Below are 12549 nucleotides of genomic sequence, written 5' to 3' on the forward strand. Positions count from 1 at the left end.
AATAATCCCTTTTCGATTTTGTGAAGTTTCAAAGTTCTATAAAATGGAGAAAAATCTTGAGCGATGCTGTCCAAAACTTTTAGTGTTGTTGTTGATGAGACAATTTTTGAGTCATGTAGGACTTTAAACAGAAAATTAGAAAGTTTGTTAAATATGGGTTGCAAATATTTTAATATTTGTTTAGTGGTAGTAATTTTTAATGCATACACAGACACACACACATATATATATTATTATATTAAATATATATGTGTGTGTGTATGTATTGATTTTAAGAGAATTAAAAAAAAAGTCTTTGTGGATTTTTTAGTATAAATATCCCAAAAAAGAAAAATCAGCTGCAAATTGTGTAATTGTTTTCATTCGTTTGGCAAAAAAACATGTGCAACCAGGTTTTTATCCCTGCAAAGGCATCATTGTAGTTGCTATGGCAACGTGACACATCTCTGCAGGTGATCGGGTTGGACATTGGCCTCCATCAAGGGCCATAAATAATTAAAAATAAAACAATGCCAAAAAGAAAAAAAAGAAAAACAACTACTTAATAATAATGATAATGATGATTATCAAAACGAATTAGAAAGAAAGAAAATTGATAGCAGGTATTGCTTATCGGCTGATGAAAGAACTGGGGGAGATGTAAAAACTCAACCCCACTGGCTGGCTCTCTCTCTCTCTCACTTATCCCCTCTCTCTCTCTCTCTCTCTCTTTCTCTCTCTCTTTCTCCCTCTTATTTAGCTCCTCTCTCACTCTCTCTCTCCTCAGCGATAGTGGTGGTGGTACCGTGTTGTCAAGAGTTATGGTAAGAGCCGGTGTGGAGAGAGGGCATTCTGTTGATTATAAGAGTCGCAACTTGAAAGAAATCAGATTTCGGTGGTGACATTGCGTTTCGACTATTTAATATTAGTTTTTTTTTGTTGTTGTTTTTTTTTTTTTGGTTTTTTTTTTATTGCCTGGGCAACCGATGGAAACGGTCCGTCAGAGAGTTTCCAACATTATCTCGGTTGGATGGGGGTGGCTGGTTGGTTCATTGGTTTCTCTATCCATCTGTTGGTTGGTTGGTTGTGTAGAGGGAGAGAGAGAATGTGTGTGTGTGTGTGTGTGTGTGTGTGTGAGAGAGAGAGAGAGAGGGGGAGGGAGAGAGAGAGCCGGGAAGATAAATGGGAGGAGAGAATAAAGATATTGTGAGTTTCGGTGCAACACTCTTTTAGTGGTAGTGGTAGTGGTAGTAGTAGTACTATGGACACTGATTGGAACACTAGTAGAGGTAGTGGCAGTTAGAGCAGCAGTAGTAGGGGTGGTGGTGGTGGTTGTAGTAGTGGTTGTAGTAATAAAGGTGATGGAAACAAGTGTTGAAGAGTAGGGGTATGTTTTGGACGGGGAAAGGGAGAACCAATAGACAAATGGAGAAAAAAGGGAGAGATCTAATCAAATGAGTGCGGGTGGAAGTTAGAGAAGGTTATAAAGAGAAGGGAGGAGAGAGAGAGGACGAGACAGAAATAGAAGGGAGGAGAATGATATATAATTTAACAGAGAGAGGAGGGCTGGAGGAGGAGGAAAAGGACTGAGGAGGAGAGAGAATAGAAATGAATGGAAGTGTGTATTTATGTGTAAGAAGAATCAGGGGTGGGTGGGTTGGAATGGAAATAATCGATGCTGAGACTCCGTCGAAAGAAAGGACTTGTAAAGTGAGAAGAAGAGAGCGGAGAGAAAAGCTGCCGCTTTTAGCTTCTCTTCTCAGGAAAGAAAGTTGGTCGGAGAAGTGGTCGCTTTCATCGAAGTAGTAGCTGCAGAAGTGCTTGCAGCAGTGGTGGCGATTGCAGCGGGAGTTATAGTTGTCGTAGTCACCGTGGAACTTTCAGAAATAATAATGGTGAATGCGGTGGCGGTGTGAACACGGGTTCTCCTCAGTAGTGAACCTGACGCGGACCCGACAACGACGGAGTTTCCTTGTACAGCATAAAATATTAAATATACTGCAAAGGTGTCACGAGCCTACCTCCGCGTTCAAGTTTTCAAAAAAGTTCAGTACTTATCGTCAGAGAAAACACATATGAAAATTTCCAGTACACGGAAACTTACGAGTCCGAACGGATGTTGACAATGATGCTGATGATGGATTTATGGAAACAGTTATCCGTGATCGAAGCGGTAGCGGGGTAGAGGTTTTCGTCTTAATACTTTTTTTTATATTTTCACTTTTTTTTTTTGTTTGTTTGCTTCTGTTTTTTTTTCTTTCTTTTTTTCTTTTTTTTTTTTTCTCTTGGAAACAAACAAATTCCGGTGCTGCCTTTTTTTCTGTTTATTTTTTGTTGTTACTGTTATTGATGCTGTCGCCAAATCGTGGGAGTGACGGTAGTACTATGAGTACTTGGATCTCTGTATTAGTTTGTCGATTATTACAGATGTTATTCATAAATATATCTCATTTTTTTTATATGTTTCACATTTGTCTAGCCAACTGACAATCGGATGTACGCACGTATATGACAACGATTAACGTTCAGGTTGGTAGAGAAAGAAGAATTTCTTTTTTCTTCTTTTTTTTCTTTTTTTCCTTTTCTTCTTCTTCGTCGTCGTCTTCTGCTTCTTCTTCTTCTTCAACAAACTGTTTGCTCATTCATTCATTTTTTACTTATTTCTTCATTCAGCAAAAACAGTTACTACACATCTGCCGACTCTGTCAACGGGAATACCAGAGCGGGCTTTGACATTTTACCATTCCAACTAATCATATCGAAGCTGTCACTTTCGTCTTCATCGTTGTCATCATTTCCATCATCTTCATGGTCACACGTTCATTATGTCCGAGAGTAACTCGTTGTTGCCTTCAAACAAAAGACGAACGCCGCGGTCCACACACAGATTTAACTCCTCATTTTCGCTCGGTCCGTTCCTTGGACACCTCATGCACCTTTCCAGGGATTTTGTTTGATCCTTCCCTTTTTTTAGTCGCTCTTATTTCGCCCCTTTTCTGCTACTCTCGGGTTTTCTCTTCCGCAAGTCTCCAGTTCTTCACACACCAGCAACAGTGGCGGCGGCGGCGGTAGAAGCAACAGCAGCAGCAGCTGTAGCAGCGGCAGACACGCACCCACAGTCGCTGAGTCTACCTGCGCATTCCGAAACGTGCTAGCCTGCTAGACCACACGTCTTTCTTTTCGCTTTTGCACACCCTTAAAACGCCGTTTCCAGCCAGGATTATATTTTTCCTTTCTAATTCTTTATTTATTCGTGCTGTCCAATTCCACAAGTATAATAGAGCGAACGATGAAAAATGGCTGACCGTATATATATATATATATATATATATATATATATATATATATATATATATATATATATATATATATATATAATAGAGAGAGAGAGGGAGTGAGAGAGATAGAAAAGGGGGAAGATAAGGAGAGAGAGAGATTATTCACATATTGGCAGACACGTTTCGGTTATTTCCGCTCCAAGGTTACCACAATAAACAATAATCAATAACTGGACAATTCCATAGACCCTGTTTTCAAACATTCAAACACCGAATTCTTAAATATCGAAATATAAAAACAGGCGAAAAAATGTTTCAAAAAAATGAAAAATGATTTCGTTTCCAACTGTTTTTGTTATTTTGGTTTTCATTCAATATTTCATGTTCTTTGTTTTCAGATAATTAACAACGTCTCAATGGATAGGATGGAGTCCATTTTGGGTGTGCTTTCAACGAAAAAGATGATTTAGAGATCTTTGTTTTGTTTTGTTTTTTGTTTTTTTAAATTTTTTTCTTGTTTTTATGGTAAATTCCTGGTTTGGCCGCGATGAGACAATTGATAAAAACAGTTAATATTTGACGAGTCGTTCAACAACTTATAGATGTGATAGTAGCAATGGCTGTTATTATTCGATATGTGTTGTCAGTGCAGTAGTAGTCATATTGGTCGTTGTATTAGTAGTACTGGGAGTTAAGATGGTGGAATCGGTGTAGATCGGTAGTGCATATGTTACCGTGTAGAGTTAACAGAGGAAAATGACTCGTGCGTGAATGGAGAGGATTAGAAGAAGAGAGAAAATGAAAAAGGAAAGCTAGTTTTTAATGTGGAATAGTTGATCAGTTAACCATAACTGACAAAGGGAGATTAAAACAGTTAGTTGCAAAGTTGATTATATATATATATATATATATATATATATATAGAGAGAGAGAGAGAGAGAGAGAGAGAGAGAAAGAAAAAAGAGGAGATCTGATGCGAGGCTAAAGAAAAGAGAAATTTAATGTATGTAAAATGAAAAAAAAAATGTTTCTATTTTAAAATATTCAGAGACTGAAATTAACGGAAACTCTTTTATAACAGAACATCAAGATAAACGCTAAAAATAATTATTAGAAAATAAAGTCCATGATGTGCGTGAAATTGTTGAATGTAGAAGAATGGATGACAAGAAAAACCGGATTTTTTTTGTTCAAACATAAATCGAAAAAGCAAACTTAAATGTTGAAATTTTGAAATGGATTTCTTCTTTTTTTTCTAATTCTTAATGTTTTGTGTTTCTTTTAATTTCTTTTCAGTGTTGTCGGTGTTAATGTTTATTTCGTCATCCGCAGAAACTGCCGTCAACACTCACAGTCAAAGTGTACAGTATTCGAATTCTGAAATGCGGCATCACAACAGAAGAAGAAATGGCAACAAACGTGACGTCATCTTTTGGTTTGATTTTCCTGTTTAAAGTGAAGGATTGCTGTATCCGAATAAAACGACGATGCTTAGATTCCTGGGAATTGGTCAAATGGTAGGAATCTTTGTCTTTGCGAAATAAAGATTAATAATAACGGTTGTAGAATCTACCAGTGCATAAAACGGTTTAGCATACAATTAAAGATGGCGAGGAGGGAGAAGAAGAGAAAGAAGAGAAAATGACGACTAGAGAAATCCGGGGTAGAGAGTGAAATCGACAATATAAGGTAGAGAGAAAGTAGAAGTGGAAATAGAAAAAGATGAAGAAAGAAAAAAGAAGAGAGAAAAGGAGAGAAAGAACGAAGGTAGAAGAGAAAGAGAGAAAAGTACAAAAAAGAAAGAAGAGAAAAAGAGAATGAAAAATAAAGGAATGGAAAAGAGAAAGAGAATGAAAGTAAAAAAGAAAGAAAAATAGAAAAAAGAAATGAAAAAATATGAATGCAAAACTGTTGATCAATATGTAAGAAAAAATGATTGTTCGAAAAAACTGGAAAAGTTAAATGAAAAAAAAATAAACTGAATTTGAATTAAGAGAGAACAGCAGAAAAAAAGAAAGTAAACAAAATGAAAAGTATCGTTTGAAAGGGAAAGGGAAAATAGAAAACGAAAATTAAAAATATGAGAGGTGAAAGATAGAAAAGGGAAAAAATGAAGAGAAAAAAGTGCAACTAAAAAACGTGGCGAAGTAAGAGTAAAAAATGAAAACAGAACAATAGAATTCTAGAAGACGAGAAACTGAATGTAAAAACCTGAAAATGAAAAAAATGAAATAAAAAAGTAGAAAACAGAAACATGGAGTGATAAAAAAAAATTATCTAATAAAAGGGAGAAGAAAACAAAAAAGTGAAAGTGAAAGTAAAACTTGAAAGTGAAAGTAAAAGTAAAAACTTGGAAGCGAGAAAATTGGAAGCAAAAGTTTCGAATTTGACAGTAGAAAAATAAAAACTAATAAGAAAAAAGGAAAATGAGAAAATTAAGGCAAGATCTAGAATATAAGTGAAATTAAAAAACTTACAATGGGAAAGTAGCAATATAGAAAAAGAGAAGATAAAAACGAAAGTGAAAGCAGAACTTGAACGAAAATTCAAGTAAAAAAAAATAAGTAGTAAAAAGAAAACAAGAGTAGAATAAAATAAATAATGACTTTAGTTTCAGAGGAGAGGGAAAGGAGAGATAAAATAAACTGGCATTGAGATAAAACTTGCGCTGAATAACGAGTGAAGAAAAGTGCCAACGTGAAAAAAATGTACAACATGATCGAGAAAAAATAATCATGAAAAAAATGTACAAAATGATCGAGTTGAAAGAGAAAGGCAAGATAAGATGTTATTAGGGGAAAAAAGAAAAAAGGGAAGAGAAAAGATGAATAGTTGCATAAAGAGGTATCTTTTCTTGTCATTAGTCCTTTGTGCGTTATCTGCCATGGTCAGCTTGCTTTTATGAGCTTCTCTCATTATGCTTGCATTCAACCTCTTTCAATTGAAATCAAACTTATCAGTAATCATGTTTTTAATAATTCATGCCTGAGAGAGTTCAATGCAACCAGCAGCTATTTGCTACAGAGGTTGGTTCAGGTACCAATTCCAACTACATCGACTGTTAAATATATATATAGAAAAATGCATACATTTGTCTGTCTTCATTTGGTTTCGTTATTCGGCTTTATGGCATATCAGCTCATTTCGGGGTAATTTAATGCCGAATTCCGTCATGTGAATAAAAGCTTTATGTTCAAAACAATATGCCAAAATGTATACATTAACTAGAACAACACTCATCCCAGAACTGGTCAAATTAATGTCCGGGACAGTTTTTCACAACTTTTATTAAAATAAACATATAATACTAAACAGTATGCATATAATACTTATTCTAATTTTGATCAAAATCCATTATATGGATTTGATTTAGACATGTCTAAAATGTAAGGGTTAAGCTTAAATAGTTTTAAAAAGAATTTGAATTTAGAAAATCTTGCTTAATTTATGTTTAACGTATATGGATCAAATTTAATGCAAATATTTGAATTTTTAAGTGGGAAGTTGTACTTATATTGTCCCTTAAAACTCTTTAAAATACTCTGAAGAAACTGAAATTAAGGAAATATTTATTAATCTATATCATATTTCTTTTCGCCTATCCGTCTATTTGTCTGTTACACTTTTTCTCAAAAATTACGGAATCGGTTTGGCTACAACTGAGTATGGATTTTTGCTATAAGGTGCAGCGAACTAAGTATTACGATATCTGTTCGATTCACAGTATGAAATTAATAAGGATTAGTAACCAAAATACCACATTTACTCTAGAAGTTTCTCGAAAACTACTGAGTCGATCTGGTTAAAATTTTGTATCGAATTTTGTTATGATAAGGTGCATGGAATTAAGAATTATGATATCCGTTCGATGCACAGTTAGAGATTAATAGAGATTAATAGTGATTAAGAGGAATTAATAGGGATTCTTACTGAGTGCAAAAAATGAGCACAAATTTAATCATATTCAACCATCAATTTGGCAAATAGCGATCATTCTACGTCAACGAGCTATAACATATACTCATTTCAAAGAGGCTAAAATGTCTGGCTTATATGTAATACCTATTGTTATAATTTCACAAAAATCGCAGATATTAAATTTTTTATGAAGAGCTTCGACGTCATTTTGGGTAAAACTAAATTAAACTCAATATAGTTTACATTACCAATCCTTACGCCTATAAGCTGTGTTTTAAAATTCCAAATGTAAATAGTGCTGGAAAAGGTGTATTTTAGTGTAATGGGTATGGTATTTAACGAATAGACCTATAAATTTGTTGAACTTAATAATGGGTGATCCCTTCTCAAAGAAAGGATGTTGCTAATCTTTCTGTATGCTATTATTATTTTCATGATAGGTGTTCGACTGAGCTCTAACCTCTTGTTTACCTCTATAAAACCTTCACACCAAAGACTCTACAGCCATAACCACTGTAAATAATTTTCCTTTTTTTTCTTTTTTTTTTTTTTGATTGGAGGTAATATCGACCGAAACGTTGTGAAAATAACACTGAAGATAAGAACACTAGTCCGAATAATTCAAATTTTGTAAAACGGAAAACAAAAGTACATATTATTTGAATTATTCGGATTAGTGTTCTTATCTTCAGTGTTATTTTCACAACGTTTCGGTCGATATTACCTCCAATCTTCTTCAGGCGAATCTTGTCGAACTCGGGAATCTTTCTGTCAAACTCGGGAATCTGCATAGAATTTTGAATGCGACCTCTTTTTTCATCTTATTCTGTGAACATTTTTTGTATATATCTAAGTATGCATGTATGGCTATATGTATGTAGGAGACATTTTTGTCTGGGCAAAAGTTATAGCCTCTTGACTAGAAATGAATACTTTATACAAAATTGATGGTCAAATATGGTAAAATTTGTGTGCATTTTTACATAAAATATTCATCCCTATTAATTCCTATTAATCCCTAACTGTGCATTGACTAATTAAGGAAATAATCCTTAGTTCGCTGCACCTTATAAAAGAAAGGTTCATATAAATTTCAACTAGATCGGTCCAGTAGTTTTTAATCAAAAGTGGAACAGACAGACTCGACATTTTAGCCCATTAAAAATTAGTAAAAGTTAGAGCCCATTGACTTAGAAGGGGGTGCTTTCTGACAAACTTTTAGAGTAAATATGATATTGGAATAACTATATCCTATTAATCTCTAATCGTATATCACATGGATACCATAATTCTTAATTTGCTGCACTTTATTACAACAAAGATCCCTACAAAATTTCAGCGAGATCGCTAATAGTTTCCGGGAAAAGTGAAAGAGCCAGGCAGACTAATAGAAATATAATACAGATGTTTGAATGTTTGTGTATGTGTGTGTCTGAATGTTTATGTTTGTATGAATGTTTGTGTATGTATATGTATGTCTGAATGTCTATGTATGCGTATGTATGTATGAATGTTTGCGCATGTATATGTGTGTCTGAATCTTTGTGTATGTGCATGTATGTTTGAATGTTTGTGTACGTGTATGTATGTCTAAATGTCTATGTATGTTTGTATGCTTGTGTTTGTGTATGTGTTTGTACGTCTGAATGTTTGTGTATGTATATGTATGTCTGAATGTTTGTGTACGTTTAAACATACATACATATGCATGAACATCCACACATACGTATGAATGTTCATGCATATGTATGTATGTTTAAATGTCTATGTATATGTCTGAATGTTTGTGTATGTGCATGTATATGTCTGAATGTTTGTGTATGTGCATGTATATGTCTGAATGTTTGTGTATGTGTATGTATATGTCTGAATGTTTGTGTATGTGCATGTATATGTCTGAATGTTTGTGTACGTGTATGTATATGTCTGAATGTTTGTGTATGTGCATGTATATGTCTGAATGTTTGTGTACGTGTATGTATATGTCTGAATGTTTGTGTATGTGCATGTATATGTCTGAATGTTTGTGTATGTGTATGTATATGTCTGAATGTTTGTGTACGTGTATGTATATGTCTGAATGTTTGTGTACGTGTATGTATATGTCTGAATGTTTGTGTATGTGCATGTATATGTCTGAATGTTTGTGTATGTGCATGTATATGTCTGAATGTTTGTGTATGTGCATGTATATGTCTGAATGTTTGTGTATGTGCATGTATATGTCTGAATGTTTGTGTATGTGCATGTATATGTCTGAATGTTTGTGTATGTGCATGTATATGTCTGAATGTTTGTGTACGTGTATGTATATGTCTGAATGTTTGTGTATGTGCATGTATATGTCTGAATGTTTGTGTACGTGTATGTATATGTCTGAATGTTTGTGTATGTGCATGTATATGTCTGAATGTTTGTGTATGTGTATGTATATGTCTGAATGTTTGTGTACGTGTATGTATATGTCTGAATGTTTGTGTACGTGTATGTATATGTCTGAATGTTTGTGTATGTGCATGTATATGTCTGAATGTTTGTGTACGTGTATGTATATGTCTGAATGTTTGTGTATGTGCATGTATATGTCTGAATGTTTGTGTATGTGTATGTATATGTCTGAATGTTTGTGTATGTGCATGTATATGTCTGAATGTTTGTGTATGTGCATGTATGTCTGAATGTTTATGTATGTGCATGTATGTCTGAATGTTTATGTATGTGTATGTATGTTTGAATGTTTGTGTATGTGCATGTATATCTGAATGTTTATATATTTGTATGTATATGTCTGAATGTTTGTGTATGTGCATGTATATGTCTGAATGTTTGTGTATGTGCATGTATGTGCATGTATGTCTGAATGTTTGTGTATGTGCATGTATGTTTGAATGTTTGTGTATGTGCATGTATGTCTGAATGTTTGTGTATGTGCATGTATGTTTGAATGTTTGTGTATGTGCATGTATGTCTGAATGTTTGTGTATGTGCATGTATGTCTGAATGTTTGTGTATGTGCATGTATGTTTGAATGTTTGTGTATGTGCATGTATGTCTGAATGTTTGTGTATGTGCATGTATGTTTGAAGGTTTGTGTATGTGCATGTATGTCTGAATGTTTGTGTATGTGCATGTATGTTTGAATTTTTGTGTATGTGCATGTATGTTTGAATGTTTGTGTATGTGCATGTATGTTTGAATGCTTGTGTATGTGCATGTATGTCTGAATGTTTGTGTATGTGCATGTATGTTTGAATTTTTGTGTATGTGCATGTATGTCTGAATGTTTGTGTATGTGCATGTATGTTTGAATTTTTGTGTATGTGCATGTATGTCTGAATGTTTGTGTATGTGCATGTATGTCTGAATGTTTGTGTATGTGCATGTATGTCTGAATGTTTGTGTATGTGCATGTATGTGCATGTATGTTTGAATTTTTGTGTATGTGCATGTATGTTTGAATGTTTGTGTACGTGCATGTATGTTTGAATGCTTGTGTATGTGCATGTATGTCTGAATGTTTGTGTATGTGCATGTATGTTTGAATTTTTGTGTATGTGCATGTATATGTCTGAATGAATGGCATTATTTTGCACTCATATAGAACACATTATTGTGCAAACATATGAAAATGTTGATTTGAGATTGTTTTTGTTGAACTTCATCCTTGCTCTGCATATGTATTGAGCTCTCTTATTAGGAACACTCCATCCTTCACAGATCCAACAAACTCAATCTTCTTTCTCTTATATATATGAGACCCCCAGAATCATACAGTATCCAAGAATATATATAATATATATTCCGGAATACTGTAGGATTCTGGGTGCTTAATATATATCTTTGATTGCCAATAACTAAATCCTATAGATCTTTCCGATGCGAATAAGTCCACCCTCAAAAAGAAATCCTAAGTTTCTGTTAATTCGCTTGTATGGCAATGAAGAAGACTACTTGCATGTTTCCCAAAAACAAGTGTGTATAATGTAATTGTACACACGCGACAACACAATTAAATTAGCAGCCGGACTCAGTTGAACTTACAATTTTATCTTTGCTGAATACAAACCCACACAATTAGGCTTAAAGGTGCAATTTAAAGATATTAGTTTATTCATGTTCGATACTTTTACCTCACACATAGAAATGGTATTCAACAAAAATAAGTATTTGACATTTTTAGTTCTTTATATTTTGTAGCCGAGAGAATGAGGTGAGGAATTGAAGAAAAAAAAAAGTAAAATTATATTCCGATAATTTTTAAAAAGTAAAATTATATTCCGATAATTTTTAAAAAGTAAAATTATATTCCGATAATTTTTAAAAAGTATAATTATATTCCGATATAGATATATACCAAACGTAATATTTCCGACTTTCGAGTTCAATGTATTTAAAGTACAGTGCATGAATAAAGGATACTAAAATTTCATAGATACGGCAGCTACATTTGCAGTTTATGAAACATGCTATTTTTTTAAATAGGATTTTTAAGTTAAATCAATTTTTTACAGTATTCTTTAGTTATTTAATTGTTAGGTGAAAGTAGTTAACAAAGTCCTCTCTACCCAATTATTAAAGCCTTCTTTACCCATGATAAGAATGGCTTTCCAAATAATAACCTTATTCAGCACAGTCTGCAAAGTACCCATATGACAGAATATGTTTTGATCATAACTGTTCCCTATAAGTGTGCCATACATGAAAGAGGACAGTCAATCAAGGCACAACTCTATCATCAGTGAGCCCTATAACACCGTGACTAGCTCACAGTTAATGATGAGCCTTAAGTCACTGATCTACGATGCATACAGGGGGCGTTTTTCGTAGCCTAAATCAGCTCAAATCGATTCTGTATTTAAAGATAAATTGAATTTATAAAAATTTCTTTTTCATTTACATGCACCATTTAACAAAACCAGCCAATTGTGGAATGTAATCATTTCTTTCTTGTGGAAGAAGAGCCGGTCTCTAAATAATAATAACATTAAAACTAATAATAATAATAATAATAATAATAATAATAATAATAATAATAATAATAATCGTAAAAATGATGATAATAATCGTAATAATGGTAATAATAATGATAATAGCAGTAATGATATTAATAATGTTAATAATAATAGCAACAATAATAAAAAACAATAATATTAACAATAATACTAAAAACAACAATAATAGTAATAATGATAAAAATAATAATACAGTAATAATTACAATAATAACAACAACAACAACAATAATAATGATAATGACAATAGCAACAATAATAAAAACAATAACATTAACAACAATAATAATAGTAATAATAACAACAATAATAATAACACCGGCGATAATAATAATAATGATAAGAATAATAACAACAACAATA

The 12549-nt window shown here is 33.1% G+C and overlaps 1 protein-coding gene across 13 annotated transcripts in view; it reads right to left on the reverse strand.

Moving 5' to 3' along the window:
• The window catches only part of LOC145255699 (agrin-like), a 2182525-nt gene that overhangs the window by 914787 nt on the left and 1255189 nt on the right, over positions 1–12549 (reverse strand). The window contains exon 1 of one of the 13 annotated variants that reach the window (XM_080114288.1): positions 1–372. This exon is cut by the window's left edge and continues 934 nt beyond it. The exons of the other annotated variants lie outside the window; for them this stretch is intronic. The gene's annotated coding sequence lies outside the window, so the exon portion shown is untranslated. Of the gene's footprint in view, positions 373–12549 lie in introns of those variants that run through there. 13 annotated transcript variants of the gene reach the window in all.

The sequence above is a fragment of the Euprymna scolopes genome, chromosome 31 (genome assembly GCF_053919585.1).
Source record: "Euprymna scolopes isolate OS-2025 chromosome 31, ASM5391958v1, whole genome shotgun sequence".
Taxonomy (NCBI): Eukaryota; Metazoa; Mollusca; class Cephalopoda; order Sepiida; family Sepiolidae; genus Euprymna; species Euprymna scolopes.